Source organism: Pan troglodytes, chromosome 4 (genome assembly GCF_028858775.2).
Source record: "Pan troglodytes isolate AG18354 chromosome 4, NHGRI_mPanTro3-v2.0_pri, whole genome shotgun sequence".
Lineage (NCBI taxonomy): Eukaryota > Metazoa > Chordata > Mammalia > Primates > Hominidae > Pan > Pan troglodytes.
In genome coordinates this window covers 58,812,815-58,829,006 of record NC_072402.2, presented here as the reverse complement: position 1 = coordinate 58,829,006, position 16,192 = coordinate 58,812,815, and the positions used below count along the sequence as shown (strand labels likewise).

Genomic DNA, 16,192 nt, shown 5'->3' with positions numbered 1-16,192 from the left:
CTCACTGCAACCTCTGCCTCCCGGGTTCAAGCAGTTCTCCTGCCTCAGCCTTTCCCGAGTAGCTGGGATTACAGACACGCGCCACAATGCCCAGCTAATTTTTAGTAGAGACGGGTTTCACTATGTTGGCCAGCCTGGTCTCGAACTCCTGACCTCGTGATCCGCCCGCCTCCACCTCTCAAAGTGCTGGGATTACACGCGTGAGCCACCGCGCCCAGCCCGAAGTTATTAATTGTTAAATGAACGAACCCAAATATTTAAGACCCAGTGAGGTGTAAATACTGGGGAGACAAAAATGATTGGTATTAAGTGTTACTGTTCACCTAAACAATCCAAAGTGACATGTCCCTGATGTATATCTTGTTATAGGAATTTAGTTAATAAATGAGGCATCACATATGAAAAAGGAAGGCATATCAACAGATAGTGTTAGAATAACTGGGTAGATGCCTACCTCATGCCATATTTAAAATTAACTTCATGTGAATTATAAAATATTAAAGCTAATAGTTAAATATTAACCCTTTGAAGGGTTGACTTGAAGCTAAGGAACAGAAATCAAAAAGGAAACAACAGATTTGATCACTCAAGGAAGGATTAGTTGCCTACATAAAAAATAGTGAAAAGTAGACAAGGAAAAATATTACTATGACCACAGTGGTTATCAGTGTTCTTTATATGTGGATATACTAATAGAAGAATACAAAGAACATAGAAACTCAAAAAGGGCACCAGCATGGCACATGTATACATATGTAACAAACCTGCATGTTGTGCACATGTACTCTAGAACTTCGAGTATAATAATAAAAAGAAAAAATGTTGACAACAAGAAAAAAAACTCAAAAAGGGAAGTTCAGTTAATAAAAATATGGGACATATTTCACTTTTATTCTGTTATCTCACTTCTGGGAAAGGCTAAATGAATGAAGGTGTTTGGATTGTTATTTGTAATGTCTGTATGTCTTAATTTTCTAGTTTCGTTTAGGAAGAGTATAGGCCAGTCTTGTCTCATTTTTTTCATTGCTTTTTTTTTTTTTAAGAGATTGCTCCCTCTGAACTGATTCCTTTTAAGCTTTTGCTTGATTTGTCAGAGTACCATAGTAGCATTACTGAATCAAATATAAAAAAGGAAAGGAAATGTATCATACATCTACCACCATTACAGATGAACTGTAAATGTCCCTATGTTTAATTACTCTCCTCATTTCTAGGTATAGGTTTGAATCATCTCTTTAAAAATTATCAAAGTAACATGCATAAATTAGAAAAGAAAATGCCATAGAAGCATTTATAATAGAAAGCAATATTTTTCTGCCCCTCCCCTTCCAAATTGCCATTCCACATCCAACAATCAGCTATTATTAACAATTTCTGTTCACTGCCATCATATACAGGTTGAGTATCCCTTATCTGAAATGCTCGGGACCAGAAATGTTTCAGATATCAGATTTATTTTTTGGATTTTGGAATATTTGCATAATATATAATGAGAGATCTTGGAGATGGGACCCAAGCCTAAACATGAAATTCATTTGTTTCATTATACCTCATATACAACTTGAAGATAAGTTTTGATATTTTAAGTAATTTTGTGCATGAAGCAAAGTTTGTGTACCTTGAGCCGTCTGAAAACTAAGGTGTCACTATCTCAGTCACCCATGTGGACAATCTGAGGCATCACATTGGTGCTCAAGGTTTCAGGTTTAGGAGCATTTGGGATTTTGAATTTTTGGATTAGGGATGCTCAACCTGTATTTTTTATCTCACCAACCAGACGTCTGTTGACTTTGATATATAAAGATTTAACTCACATCTCTGACTCGCCTTAGAAGTATACCTGTGAGATGATTTTAAAGGCACCTTTTCCTTTCCTCTATTTGTATGTCATAACATCTGTAAACTGCACATTTACATTTCCCAAGTTAACATTTGCATTTTCTATAACCATAAAGTCTCCCTTATATACACAGGTTCCAGAATTGAAAATCAAAAGCATGTGTTTATATAAATATTGTTCACTGGATGGGCCAATTCATACAGTCTTGATTGCCTCACCTTTACTATCTTCCTAATTTTATGACTTTTGTGTCTGCAGGGAGAATGGGAAGTGTCAGGGTCAAATGAAAACTGCTCAAAGCCATTCCACATACCAGCTTGCTTTGAATTTGGATCACACAATTTTTGAGCAATTTGTTTACCCTGTTTGTAGTGTTTTTTTGTTTTGCAGGAGACAAATCATGCATTTTTCATATTACCTTCCTAGGTTTGATGTTAATTTTCTTAAAAGATCCCAAAAGATATTGGTTGTCTTCACTTTTATGATGAATGCGACTTTTGTGTGATACTCAGGGTGCTTTGAAAATTGTTTTTTTTTTTTCTTGGTCCCTAGGAGTGTTTTTTGTATTTGATAATTTTTTCCCCAAGTTTTCTCTGTTCTCTATTTTTGGAGCTTCTATTAGATTCCAGAACTGAATTCTCTATTGTATCTTTCCTGTTTTTTTCATCTTTTATATTCTAGTATATATTTTTTACTTTCAACCGTTTTATTAGCAATTGTTTTTAATTCTCCAGAGCTCGCTTGCTCACTCTATATATGTTTAAATGTTGCTTAATAATAGTGAATTTTCTGCTTTACTAGTGCTTTTTAAATTCCTGGAATTTAACCTAAGAAATCATGTCTTATATTGATCATTTGTTTTTCTGCTGCTTGGTGTCAGATATCTTAACCCTTGATCATTTTATAAGTTGTAGGTACACATGCTTCTCAATTTACAATGGAATTACATCCCGATAAACCCACTGTAAGTTGAAGATAGCAGTAAGCCAAAAATCCATTAAATACACCTAAACCTGCTAAACATCATAGCTTAGCCTAACCTGCCTTAAACGTGCTGACAACACTTACATTAGCCTAAAGTTGGGCAAATTCATCTATAAAAAGCCGATTTCATAATGTGTTGAATATCTCATCTCATTTATTGAATACTGAAAGTGAAAAACTGGTTGTATATGGGCACTCACTATTAACGTACACAGCTGAAAGCACACTGGGCCGAAGAATGTTTGAAACATCTAGAATTGCTGGATGACAGGGATGCCACGGTGACAGGGCAATCAATTTCTCTTCTGGTGAGGCTCGAGAATAAGCACTTGGGCATCCACACAGAACGCTGTAGCGTTTGGGTGGTTTACACTCGTGGTCTCATGGCTGGCTAAAAGCTGTGTCTGGCTGCTGCTGCCCATCATCGCAGTCTCCATCCACCACATACTGCTAGCCTGGGAAAAGAGCAAAATTCACAGTACGATTTCTGCTGAATGCATATCGCTTTTACACCATCATAAAGTCAAAAAGTCATGTAAGTTTAACCACTGTAAGGGTCCGTTTGGTATATTTAATGCAACTCAAGATCAGCTTTCATCAGATTCTGCAAGCTCTTCCATTTTTGTACTTTTCCCCTCAGCCCTTAGAATTGAGTGTCCTTTTTCTAATTATTTCAAGGTCTGCTCTCAAGGCAGAGGTTGAGATGTGACTGATAAGGCTTAACTTTTCTTCCTTGAATTCTTTGCATTTTAATAGGAGTGAAAGACTGTGGCCTTAGCTAAAAGGAAGCTCAAAATGTGGAATCGCAAACACCAGCTACATATGTGAGAGTTGGGGAATAATGGTGATGTAGTGGGGAAGGAACATCAGGGGGTACCTGATATCACACAGGATGGATAACCTACCTGTTCCACCAGTCCCTGGGATCTTGGGGGTGGAGTAGATATGTCTTTTCTGATTTCATTGTTTGCACTTACAACATTTTCCCCTATTTATTTACTAGAGACAGGGTCCTGCTGTGTTGGCCAGGCTGATCTCGAACTCCTGGCCTCCCAAAGTGCTGGATTACAGGTACATGCCACGGTGCCTGGCCTTGATAACATTTTTATTATATAGGACGACAGCAGTGGTCAGTTTTCCCCTCGCACCTTCCCCATAGCTTCACACTTGTGCTGGTTTGCGTAGTTCTCTCTCATTAGTGCCCTAACTTGGGAGCAGTCATTTTTTCATTTTGTTTGGTGTGGCCTTCATCGATTTTTTTTTAGCGTATTGGAAATAGGGTGGTATTTTGTTTTCTAAAGCATTTTCTAAAAACTTCGACTTGCCAGTATGTGCTTATGCTCACTGTTGGATTTAGATTCCCCGGTCCACACCGAAGCGCGATCCTAGTACCTCCAGCGTGAAACAGTCCAGAAAGGAGTCGCCGATGTCCCGGGGCCCTGGCCGGGAGAACGCCTCGCGGGGCGGGCTGGTGGGTGGCTCTGTGCGGGGAGCCGCGGCGAAGCTGCTTCCGCCCGCGTGTCCCGAGCTCGCGGAGGCGGGCTTCCACGGGCGGCCCTGACCCGGTGGTCCTGACGCTCTCCCAGCCAGCGGCGGGAGGCTTCCCAGGGGCGGAGCGAGAGGTTGGCCCGGTAGGATCGGGGGACTGAGCCGAGAGTCACCGCGGTTCCTGCCCCGGGAGCCCGGGCTGGCCACACCCAGGTGAGTGGCACTGTGGGGCGCGGCGCAGCTAGGCTGGACCCGCGGGTTTTCCTCGGGCTCTCACTTTAGAATAGCAATTCTGATCTCTTTGGATCACATAAATTATAGAACCAAGTTTTACATAAAATTGCAGGGGCTTTAACCTTTAACCTCCTTGAAATCCATTAACAGACCCACCCAAGGGAGCCAAGAACTGCACATTGACCCCTGCTCTAGAGACAGATGGTGCCATGAGTGATTCCATACCAGGAGGGGACAGGGGACCAGGGGTTGGCGTGTGGGGACACTGATGCTGGACACTGAGCAAATGAGATTTGTCCCAGTTCTTTGATCTTTACCTAAGTGATTCATTGTTTTGCTGTAATTTTTAGGATGTTTATCAAATCATCAAAGTAGGTCATCTGGAAGATACTTTTCTGTGGGAGATTTCTTGAAAGTTTTTTTTGTCTCCATCAGAGTTTTCTGGATTTAGAGTCTCATATTTCTGTGGGATTCTTTTTCAGAATCAAAGATCTTTTCCCTCTCCTTCTGAACATAGGAACTTATTATCCCACCATCTTGGATATTTTAACTTGGTTTTAGTTTTGGAATGAGGCTTACCGTGTGGGAGATTGAAGAATTCTCAACAGAAATCAAAGCACTTTAAAATAGTTTTAAAAATTATGGATAGCAGGAGAAGCTGCTTCTGTATAACAAAGTAAGCCTGATACTAGTTGGAGTAGCCTTAACATTGGCTGTATTTGCCGACTTGTGTAGTACCTAGCGTTATCAATGACCTGCTTTAGGCTTTGATTTGCTTATGTGTAAAAGGAAGATAATAACTAGATTTTTTCCCCCACATCTCCATCTGATGAAGTCACACAGTCCATACAGTTACATAAAGTATTTTTAAGAGGCAGCCCTGTGTAAGAAGGCTCAGTATCATAGCTGAATGCTGGTGCACTTGGATTTTAATGCTCAGGTCTTATTCTGGTATTGCATTAACTGCTTTGTCGATTTTAGAGAGTTGATTCTTAAGAAGTCAGTGATCACTTTGCCAACTCTAGTGGTTGAATCTCTGTTGTGATACAGTTTGCCCTTGGGATATCATACAGCAAGAGTGATGCCTGTTAATTGACCATCTTGGCATCTTATTATATACCTCCTCTAGCAATTGTTTCATTAATCTTAGATTGTTCCATTACTGGAGATTTATTCATGATAATCCACTGATGCCAATCAGCTAAGCATACTTCCCAGTGTGTTCATGCCAGTTAAATGTTGCAATACAAGTTCTGGCAATTTTATCTTAACATGTTTGTTCTTCAGCTGAGGTATTTTATTGGGCTAGCAGTCATCTGGATAGGTGGAAAGTTTGGTTCCAATAATTTACTTCAGTTTTATAAACAGAATTACTGCTGCTATGATGCCACAAAGAAAACACTATCATTTGGAGTAGAATTTAGAATGTATACGTGCCAAAATAAGTTCAGTTTATTGTAGTGTGAATACTATAAAATATGTACTGAGAGTAATGCCAATCACTTATTTAAATAGTAACAAACCTGTAGTTTTCTCATCTGTGTATGTAATTCACTAGGAAAATGAACCCTACTCTGGTGAAATGACTCAGATTAACAAAAGTTTGAATCCTATTACTAATTGTGTGATCTTGGGGAAGTTAATTTTTTTAATTTGAAATAAAACTTACCTACAATAAAATGCACAAATCTTAAGTTTACAGCTTAAATGTTTACCTATGTGTGCTCCTTGTAACCATCATCTAAATCAAGATGTGAAACATTTCTATCACCCTAGACAGTTTCCTCTTGCCCCTTTACAGTCAACTCCCTGGCCCAGAGCACTATTCTGATTTTTATCACTATAAATTGGGTTTGCCTGTTCTTGAACGTCATATAAATGGAATCATAGAGTATCTCTCTTTTGTATATGGCTTCTTTTGTTCAACATAATAGCCGTGAGATTCATCCATGTTGTTTTGTGTAATAGTTTCTTTTTATTGTATCATATGAATAACTACAAATTATTTTTGTAGTCTCCTATTGACAGGCATTTGGATTGTTTTCAGATTTTGAACAAAGCTCCTACAAATATTTTACTACAAGTCTTTTAGTCAACACAAGGACTCATTTTTCTGGGCATATACTCAGAAGTGGAATTGCTGGAACATAGGGTATAACTTTTTATTAGAAACAGCCAAAGAGTTTTCCAGAATGGTTGTACCATTTACTATAGCCACCAGCATTATAAGAATGTTCTGTTTGCTCCACATCCTCACCATCAGTATGTGTTACTGTTGTTTTTAATTCTAGCCATTTACTGTGGTTTTAATTTATATTTCCCTGATGATTAGTGATATTGGGCACCTTTTCATATGCTCATTGGCAGTTTCCTTCTTTCTTCACCTGTTTACGTGTCTGTCCAGTCACATAAAAGGGGGTGGAGAAAAGGTGGTGAAGCGGTGTTGTTTGTCTGGGGTAATGCCTGAGATTCATTGTCTCATGCCAAGGAAATCGAAGATGCGGCCATACAAGGAGTGGATTTAGGAGCAGAAAGTTTAATAGGCAAAAGAGAAAAGAGAATAACTCTCTCTCCTGCAGAGAGAGAGGGATGCCAGAGTGGGTCTTCTGGTCCCATGGTGAAGTGCACAGGGTTTTATAGTCTGGCTTGAGGAGGCAGTGTCTGATTTACATAGGGCCCAAAGATTGGTTGAACCAGGTGTGATGTTTATATAACAGTCGAAGAAGCTGGCCACCCCAATCTAATCTTTTATTATGCAAACAGATTTTCTACCTGGCTGGTGCCATGTTGTCTGCTCCCTACTGTACATATGGCTGACAAAGAAAAGGGAAGTTGGAGCCACCATGTTGAACATGCCTAGCCCCTAGGTAGCCTTTTCCTATTGTCACAGCTGCCAGCTTTCACCCGTGCAAGCTTCTAGCTTGCTTCTCTATGTCTGCGGCTCAATTTTACAGGCTGCTTTTTGTTAGAAAAGAAATGATTTGAAGGCTGCTTTTTATTAAAAGGGAAACCTGATCAAGGACTTCCTTACCCTCACTGTCTGCCTAAATAATTTTTTTAAACTCCTATATCACTGGGATCAAAGGATGAGGTGCTGTCTTGCTATTCAGTGGTGATACCAAGAGTTGTGAAAATAGTTTATCCTTAGGCTAAATTACAGTCCTTTGGATTGCTCATTATATCTTTAGGGTGACATTTGCTGCTGTTACAACCCCAAAACTTCAGTGGCTTAACAAAATAGAAGTATGTTTTTTGCTCACCTGACTGTCCAAAAAGGGTATTCCTGGTAGGTAGGTGTCCTTCCCAGTAGTTACTTAAGAATCCAGGTTCCTTCCATCCTGTGGCTCTGCAGTCTGGTACAGCTTCCAAGATCTTTATGCTTCTCTTCATCAAGCCAGAGAAAGGGAAAGAGTTGGGGAGGAGAGAGAAACAAAGTGGACTTGTGGAACATTTTTATGGGTCAGGCAAAGAAATAGGCATATACATCTCAGATTCCACTGTTACAAACTTAGTCACATGTAACTGTAAGAGAGACTGGGAAATGTGGCCTTATCTGTGTGCTCAGAAAGCTGGGAATCAGCTAGCAGTTTTTGCCGATACTGATGAAATGGGTTGTTCTCCAGGATGGTCAATGGATTTCTGTAGTAAATTGAGTCAGGACAAGACTTCTTGATCTTCACGTATCAAGGAATCTGTGTAAGCTGCTAAGAGTTCTTAAATAAGGCACCTTCCCATTCTCTGCTTTCTGCAGCATGAAGGAGAGTGACCATGGAAATATAGATAATGATAACTGAAATCCATTCTGTGATGGTACAGAATGCTTGGCTGAAAGCTCTTCTCCATTCATGATGATTTTTAAAATCTAGTATCTAATATTTATAAAATAAATGCAATTTGGAATAAAGTAATCATATTTCATCTTTCATAAATAATCCAGAACTCAGGATTTTAAAACTTTAAAAAAGTGATTAAGTAGTTTTAGTGACTTATTAGAAAATGACTTCTAAGACAGTCCGTGGGGAAAAGCAAAGCTGTTTCTTTCACACCTTTTTTTCCATTGGGCTACTAATATACTCCTATATTTGAGTTGCCAAGTCATTATACTGTTCTTTTGTCTTAAAATCCTCTATCAATGAGAGAGAAATTACTGTAAATCATTTAAACCTTGGGTCAGCAATCTTTCTAGCTCTTAAGAGTTCAGTACACATCATTGTTAGAGGAAGGAGAGGAAGAAGAAGGTAAAAGGGGAACAGAAAATGATCATGAGTTGAGGTGCAGTAGAGCTTCTCCAATTCCTATGTCTTGTAATAAAGTGGCCTTGTGTTGTCTAAGCTTTTCTTGGACAAATCATTACTCTAGAACTGTCCTGTAAAAATATAATGTGAGCCATATATGTAGTCGATATATCCCAAATACTGTCATTTCAACATGTAGTCAAATGTAATGATTATTGAGGTATTTTACATTTATGTGCTAAATCTTTGAAACCCAGTACGTATTTTGCCTACGCTTACATCTCAATTTGGACGCTAAGTTATCATTGGAAATACTTGATCTGTATTTAGAGTGTATGAAATGTGTAGTTATAGATTCACACACCCAAGTTGTCCAAACATACTTGAAAGTTTTCCAACAGCTGAATCAAGTCTCAATTTTTAAATTGAAATTTAGATTAAGAAACATTAAATAAAATTAAAATTCAATTTCTTATTGCACTAGCCATGTTTCAAGTGCTCAATAGCCACATGTGGCTAGTGGCTACCACATTGACACTACAACTCTAGAGTCTAGATTGAGTTTAGACTGTAAGCTCAAAAAATGTTTGTGGATTGAAAATATTAATGTAGTTTTAAAATGTCTAAAATAGAATTGAAAGTAGTGCTTAATAAATAAGCTAATTTAATTGAATAGCTGGAGGGAAGCCAGACTTCCAAAGCTAAACCTTTATTTCAAAAACTTATTCCTGGTAAACATGCGAAGTGCAGATACTTAGATCAGAATGGCTATACCTTTTTTTGGAGAATGCCTCTTTCTAGCCCAATGGCTGGCAATTCTGGTCAAATTGCATGTTAATTGCCACATAACGGTTAGCTAACCAATTGTGGAGGAAAATTTTAAGCTGTCATTTCTGTAATCCATTGGTTTGCATTTGGGCATTATAAAGTAAACATGAATGTAGTCAAAACAATTAGGGTTGAAATTCTGAAAATAATTATGTCCCATTCCATATTCCATGTCACTCTGCAGAGGAAACAATTTTATTGTTATAGGGGCATGCACATCTAATTTTGAAAATCTAACCTGCCAAATATCCTGTGTGAAAAAAGCACTCTATTCTTTGAGAATGTGACTCTTCTACCCTAGTGCCCAGACATCTTTTGTACTACCCAAATTTTACTAGTTCAATGCTTTACTCGAGTCGACCTTCTTTCACAAAGCTTTCCTTGATTACTGTAGTTCACATTGATCCCTCCCTTCCCTGAATTTCTTTCTCACTCATGGTAACAACCAAATATTTTGTCAACCAAATACTATGTATCTACAATGCTGTGAATTGTTTCCCATTTGATTATTGAGTGTCATCACATCTAGCACATCCAACTCAGTGATTGATAAGTGGCAGTTGCTTAACATTTGCTTGAGTACACAGAAAACAAGAACACCATAGAAATCCTGGGTAATAAACATAAGAACCTCTGACTGTTCCATGCTTTGTGCTCAGATTGCTTTACTGCATTCTCTTGTCTTGAGTAGTGTCAGGAGCTCGGCTCAACTGGAGAGAGAGTGCTGAACTGCCGGGTGTTGTTGGAATACTGGATTAAAGGACAATCAAAATGAAAGTGACAGTCAAGCTTTTCATCACTTATTGCAATAGTATAAACAAGAGTCTAAACCAGAGAAAGCACCTGCTCCATTCCATTCCTCTCGCAGCCCCCAAGGAATGGCCCACTAGTTGAAAGTCAAGTAGACCAGCACAGAGAGAGGAGTTGTCCTCACTGTCTGAGAGCTCCAAACAAAAGGCTTGGGCAGTTTTATGGGCCCAGGGCCTAGCAGGAGGCAGAGGGAAGGGCTAGGAGTGCAAAAGCACTGAGTCAGGGTGGAGCAAATCGTCTTCGAGTTTTCCCGATAAGGATACCTCTAAATGGAGGCAGCTGAGCCAGGAATGCAGCTACGTGTAAGGTCATGGTGGGCCAGGGGACTGTAATGACTTCCAGAGACTGCAGTGCATTGGCAGTGCCACTAAGTCTGATGTGGAGAGAGCAGCTTTCACCCATGAGGCCTGTCAGAGAAAGTGTTTGTAATTGCCTATGATCAGGCCTGAAAAATCACTCAGGTTTTTTTTTTTTGCCAGGAACCAGGCTCCTCAAGTAGGAAATCACTTCTATTGTCAAGGCCCAAAACTACTCTCATCTATTCTAGAAGGCACATTTTCTCACACTTTAACATCTCTGAAAGCAGGATGCATTTTACAATTGATGTCCTACAATTGTAGTGTCAGGTAACAGTTTACGATCTAGTTCTATGAAAAGCTTCTTTTGACACTTGTGTAAAGTCAAGAAAACACTGGCATCAAAAAGTCTTAGGTTTGATGAGATACAGTATTCTTTTACATCATAAACAGTGTCTACATCACATCTAGAGTTTGGCAGGTTTTGTCTTTGGCCTCTCCATTTTAGGCCTTCCTAACATGTTCCAGTGAGCTTCCCAAGACTATGTAAATTCTTTGTCTGCCAGCTGAGAAGAATACAGTTTCTTTTCTGTTTTTTCTTTGACCAAAGTCTCTTGTTCTGTAAAGGTCAACATAGTCTAAAAAAAACCCTATCAGATCATATATCCTTTTTTTTCCCTTACTGATGTTTACCTTTTCCAGGGATTTTTGGAATCTTAAATCATGCCAAGCCTTTCTGGGAATAGCTTGAAGAATTTTGAGAAATAAGTGACATGACTAAAAATGAAATTTCACTCATTTGGCTAGCTGATGGGTCTAAAGTGGAAGGAGTTGGGAAGACCCTTCACACATGCAATGGATCCTCTCACTTGACTCTGTTGGGACTGCTGTGAACTATCATAAGCTCTGCCAGGGCAGAACAAATGAATTAAACTGTGGAATGTTCTGTGGGCTTCAGCACCCAATTGGAACCATTTTCCCCAAATCCAACTGTTAAACCTGTTTAGGATTAAGGACTGGGGATAAGATTCTGATGACATTCCAGTGGTGAACATCTGCACTGTTATTTGTCTTTAATGCAATTTGGGAACTAAATTCAAATGGTAGATAGGAGGAGGAAACCAAAGGATCCTCAGAGACCACATAAAAAATGTGGCAAGCAAAAGCCCTTTTATAGAAAAAAGATTTGGAGACCAAATTTTGGGATAGTGGTCCTGACAGCCCTCTCTGCCAATGACTGAACAAGAGGCTCAGGCACTGGACTCCCTGAAATGGACTCTGCCTTCCTTCTTTTGTGTGACCCTGCTTTACCTTTTCCATATATTCTCCCTTCTAACATTCCCCTTAGCCTTGGGTTATTCTGATGTGCACCCCGCTCAAGAACCACTGGCTAGACTTTAGATATAGACAGCATGTTTAGGTAGATGTATAGTAACACCTTCTGTTCATTTTCTGCCTTCTTGAAATTTGTTTTAGTTACCCATCGCTGCATAATAAGTTACCCCAAAGCTAAGTGGCAGAAAAACTACATGTATTATCTCACTCTTTCTGCGCATTAGGAGCCTGGGCATGGCTTACCTGGGTACTCTGGTTCTAGGTCTCTCACAGGATACAATCAAGGTGTTGGCTAGGATGCACCCATCTCAGGGATTAACTGGGAAATGATCTGCTTCCAAGCTCACTTGGGGTTGTTAGCAAGGTTCAGTTCCTTTGGGTTGTTGGACTAAAGGTCTCAGTTTCTTATGAGCTGTTGACCAAGGGCTGCCCTGAGTTCCTTACGATAAGTGCCTCTCCCTAGTGCAGTTTACAGCAAGGTAGCTGACTTCATCAGAGCAGGTGAGTGAGAGGGCTGGAGGGAGGGTGAGAAAGAAAGAAGTTCCAGTCTCCTAACCTGATCTCAGAAGTGACATTCCGTTACTTTTACTGTACTCTGTTAGAAATGACTCACTCACTAGTTTCAACATACACTCAAGAGAACATTATATAAGAGTGCGAATTGGGAGACATTTTAGAAGCTGTCTACCACAGAATGCAAATTATTGCATGAATGATATACCATTTAGAACAAGGGTATGGGTTTGAATCTTATTCCACATGTCTTGAATGTAATAATGTCACAGCGTTAAAAATTCAACTTGAATCTGACAGTCCCCATCCTACTGGAATAGCTGGAAGTTTTATCTCAGTCATTAGCAGGGAACCCCTCACCTTGTCACACACACTCATGCTTGTGCTGAGGTTCCAGGGTCATGAGCACCACTAAAGCCCTCGGGAAACTCTTCAGTTATCAATTGCCTGTCCACACTGCTTACTTCCAAGTTAGTTGTGGTGCTCTCAGCTCCATAGGCAGTGCTTTCGGGGCCAGTAGCCTTGCTGCTGCTGTGCCATCCTGGGGCAGGGAGTCTTTGTCAAGGCTGAGAGCTCCTGTTCCCAAGACCTGGCCACCCTCAATGTACCCTGTAGTCACCCTCTTTGGAGCATGACTACTAAGAGGAACACAGGCCACCAAACTATATGTGTATGTAATCTGGCTTTTGTTGTTAGTGTAGAAGTGACATACATTCTCTTGCAGTTTTCTACATTCTAAGCCAAAGTCTGAACTCAGCATTCTATGACCTAGAATAAGCAAGACATTTTCCACAAATATAACTATAAGTAATCTTCAACATAAAAGCTATATTACAAAAGCAGAACACAAAACGTCCTTGTTGTAGTTAATGTAGAATCTTACAGAATTGTTTCTCACAAAACAACAGCAGCAACAACAACAACAATACACACACACACACACAATGATAACAAAATGAAGAGTACACATAATCTTTCAAGAAAGAAAGCTTCATCCCAACTTGGTTAATGGGATGTTTATATTCTTAGTGTCTTCAGGATACCTTCTGTGTGCATACATATCTTTTGGTTTTTTAGTTTATCCATATAGCAAGATGTAATGGCCATCTGTGTCAACTGTCTTTTGATTTTTTCAAAATTCTTTGACAAATTGCAATGTAAGTCCTGTGCTCTCTGGCTTTAGCTCTACTTGGCCAAGACTGATTTCCATTCATGCATTATAATAAGCACCCCAATAATAGTGCAGGCTGTGTTTGGATCTGGTGGTTCCATACCACGTAGACCTAGACCTTGATTTATTTTTATCTGCTTCTTTGGACCCTTAGGATAAATACAGAGTACATGTAAGTTTTAAATCAGCTCTCATATTCCACCTTATGACAGGCTTTACTTTGTAACAGATTAACTCACTCTTCCCTTTCACCTTACATATCCTGCAGACTTCCAAGGAATGAAGGAAAAGATTGCAGTTACCAGTGTGGGATTGATATGGTTTGGCTCTGTGTCCCCACCCAAATCTCATCTCGAATTGTAATCCCCACATGTCGGAGGAGGGGCCTGGTGGGAGATGATTGGATCACGGGGGAAGATTTCTCCTCTGCTGTTCTTGTGATAGTGAGTGAGTTCTCATGACAGCTGATGGTTTTAAAGTGAGGCACTTCCCCACCTCCCTCTAGCGCGCTCGCTTCTGCCGCCATGTAACATGTGCCTTTGCTTCCCCTTCGCCTTCCACCATGATTATAAGTTTCCTGAGGCCTCCCCAGCCATGTGGAACTGTGAGTCAATTAAATTATTTTCTTTATAAATTACCCACTCTCAGGTTGTATCTATAGCAATGTGAAAACAGACTAACACAGTGATGTATGTATCCCTTGTCCCAGCTTTGGGGCAGATCTGTGTCAGAGGCAGTGGTTAGTCTCAGGGACAAAACCCCTTTCTGGTAGGGGTTTTGATTTTTATAAACCTTGGCTTTGATTCTGTCATCCTCTCCTGAGAAGGTAGGTAGGTGGCTTCTGTGCTCTGTGTTGTTCAGGGAAACAGATGGTTTGATTCTCATGTGGTGATATAGTTTGGATATTTGTCCCTGCCCAAATCTCGTTTTGAAATTTAATCCCCAGTGTTGGAGGCAGAGGTGGGGCCTGGTGGGAGGTGTTTGGGTCATGGGGGTGGATCCATCATGGCTTTGTGCTGTCTTCCTAATAGTGAGTTCTCATGAGACCTGGTTGCTTGTGTGGCACCTCCCCCTCACTGTCCCTCTCTCTTGCTCCTCTTTCGCCATGTGATGTGCCTGCTTTCCCTTTGTCTTCTGCCATGATTGGAAGCCTCCTGAGGCCCACCCAGAAGCAGATGCTGCTATACTTCCTGTACAGCCTGCAGAACTATGAGCCAATCAAACCTCTTTTCTTTACCCAGCCTCGGGCATTTCTTTATCGTAATGCAAGAATGGACTAACACAGGCCTGGAAAATGGCTGGTCGCGAGAGGGGCGGCGGCGAGCCGGCTGCTGGGGAGGGAGTCGGGGCTGTGCGGGGGCATTGGTTCGGCCCCAGCGGAGTCCGAGTCGGGGTTTGCAGCATGTTTTGTGGTGATGTTTCCAATCTCTTTCCCAACCAATGGATCAGGACGGCGATCAGTAGCTTGGACGGTCGCGGATCCTGGCTCCGCAAACGTTAAAGGAAATTGATGATGTCTGTGAAAAATATATGAAAGAAGATGATTTAAACCAGAAGAAACGTCTACAGCAGCTTCTCCAGAGAGCACTAATTAATAGTCAAAAATTGGGAGATGAAAAAATACAGATTGTTGCTCGAATGGTGGAAAATCGGGCAAGACGAATGGAGTTACATTCACAGTGTTTCCAAGATCCTGCTGAAAGTGAACGAGCCTCAGATAAAGCAAAGATGGATTCCAGCCAACCAGAAAGATCTTCAAGAAGACTCCGCAGACAGCAGACCAGTGAAAGCCGTGATTTATGTCACATGGCAAATGGGATTGAAGACTGTGATGATCAGCCACCTAAAGAAAAGAAATCCAAGTCAGCAAAGAAAAATAAACGCTCCAAAGCCAAGCAGGAAAGGGAAGCTTCACCTGTTGAGTTTGCAATAGATCCTAATGAACCTACATACTGCTTATGCAACCAAGTGTCTTATGGGGAGATGATAGGATGACAATGAACAGTGTCCAATCGAATGGTTTCACTTTTCATGTGTTTCACTTACCTATAAACCAAAGGGGACATGGTATTGCCCAAAGTGCAGGGAAGATAATGAGAAAACCATCGACAAAAGTACTGAAAAGACAAAAAAGGATAGAAGATCGAGGTAGTAAAGGCCATCCACATTTTAAAGGGTTATTTGTCTTTTATATAATTTGTTTACTTTCAGAAAATGTTTTAATGCATAAGACTATGCAATAATTTTTAATCATTAGTATTAATGATGTATTAAAAGTTGTAATTTGAAAAAAAAAAAAAAGAATGGACTAAGCCATGTGACAAAGCCTGACGCTACACTGAGGCAGCCCTACTGGCAGAACTCTCATCACAGTCACCAAGCCTTTTCAAATACTTAGCTCAGTGCCCACTGAGGAGCCTACCTGCACCACATCAGTATCATTGTAAGCATGATTCAT

At 40.3% G+C, this 16,192-nt stretch overlaps 1 pseudogene; it reads left to right on the top strand.

The window, feature by feature from the left end:
• Positions 1–15,122: 15,122 nt before the first annotated feature.
• Positions 15,123–15,950, top strand: LOC739525 (inhibitor of growth protein 2-like; annotated as a pseudogene).
• Positions 15,951–16,192: the final 242 nt, after the last annotated feature.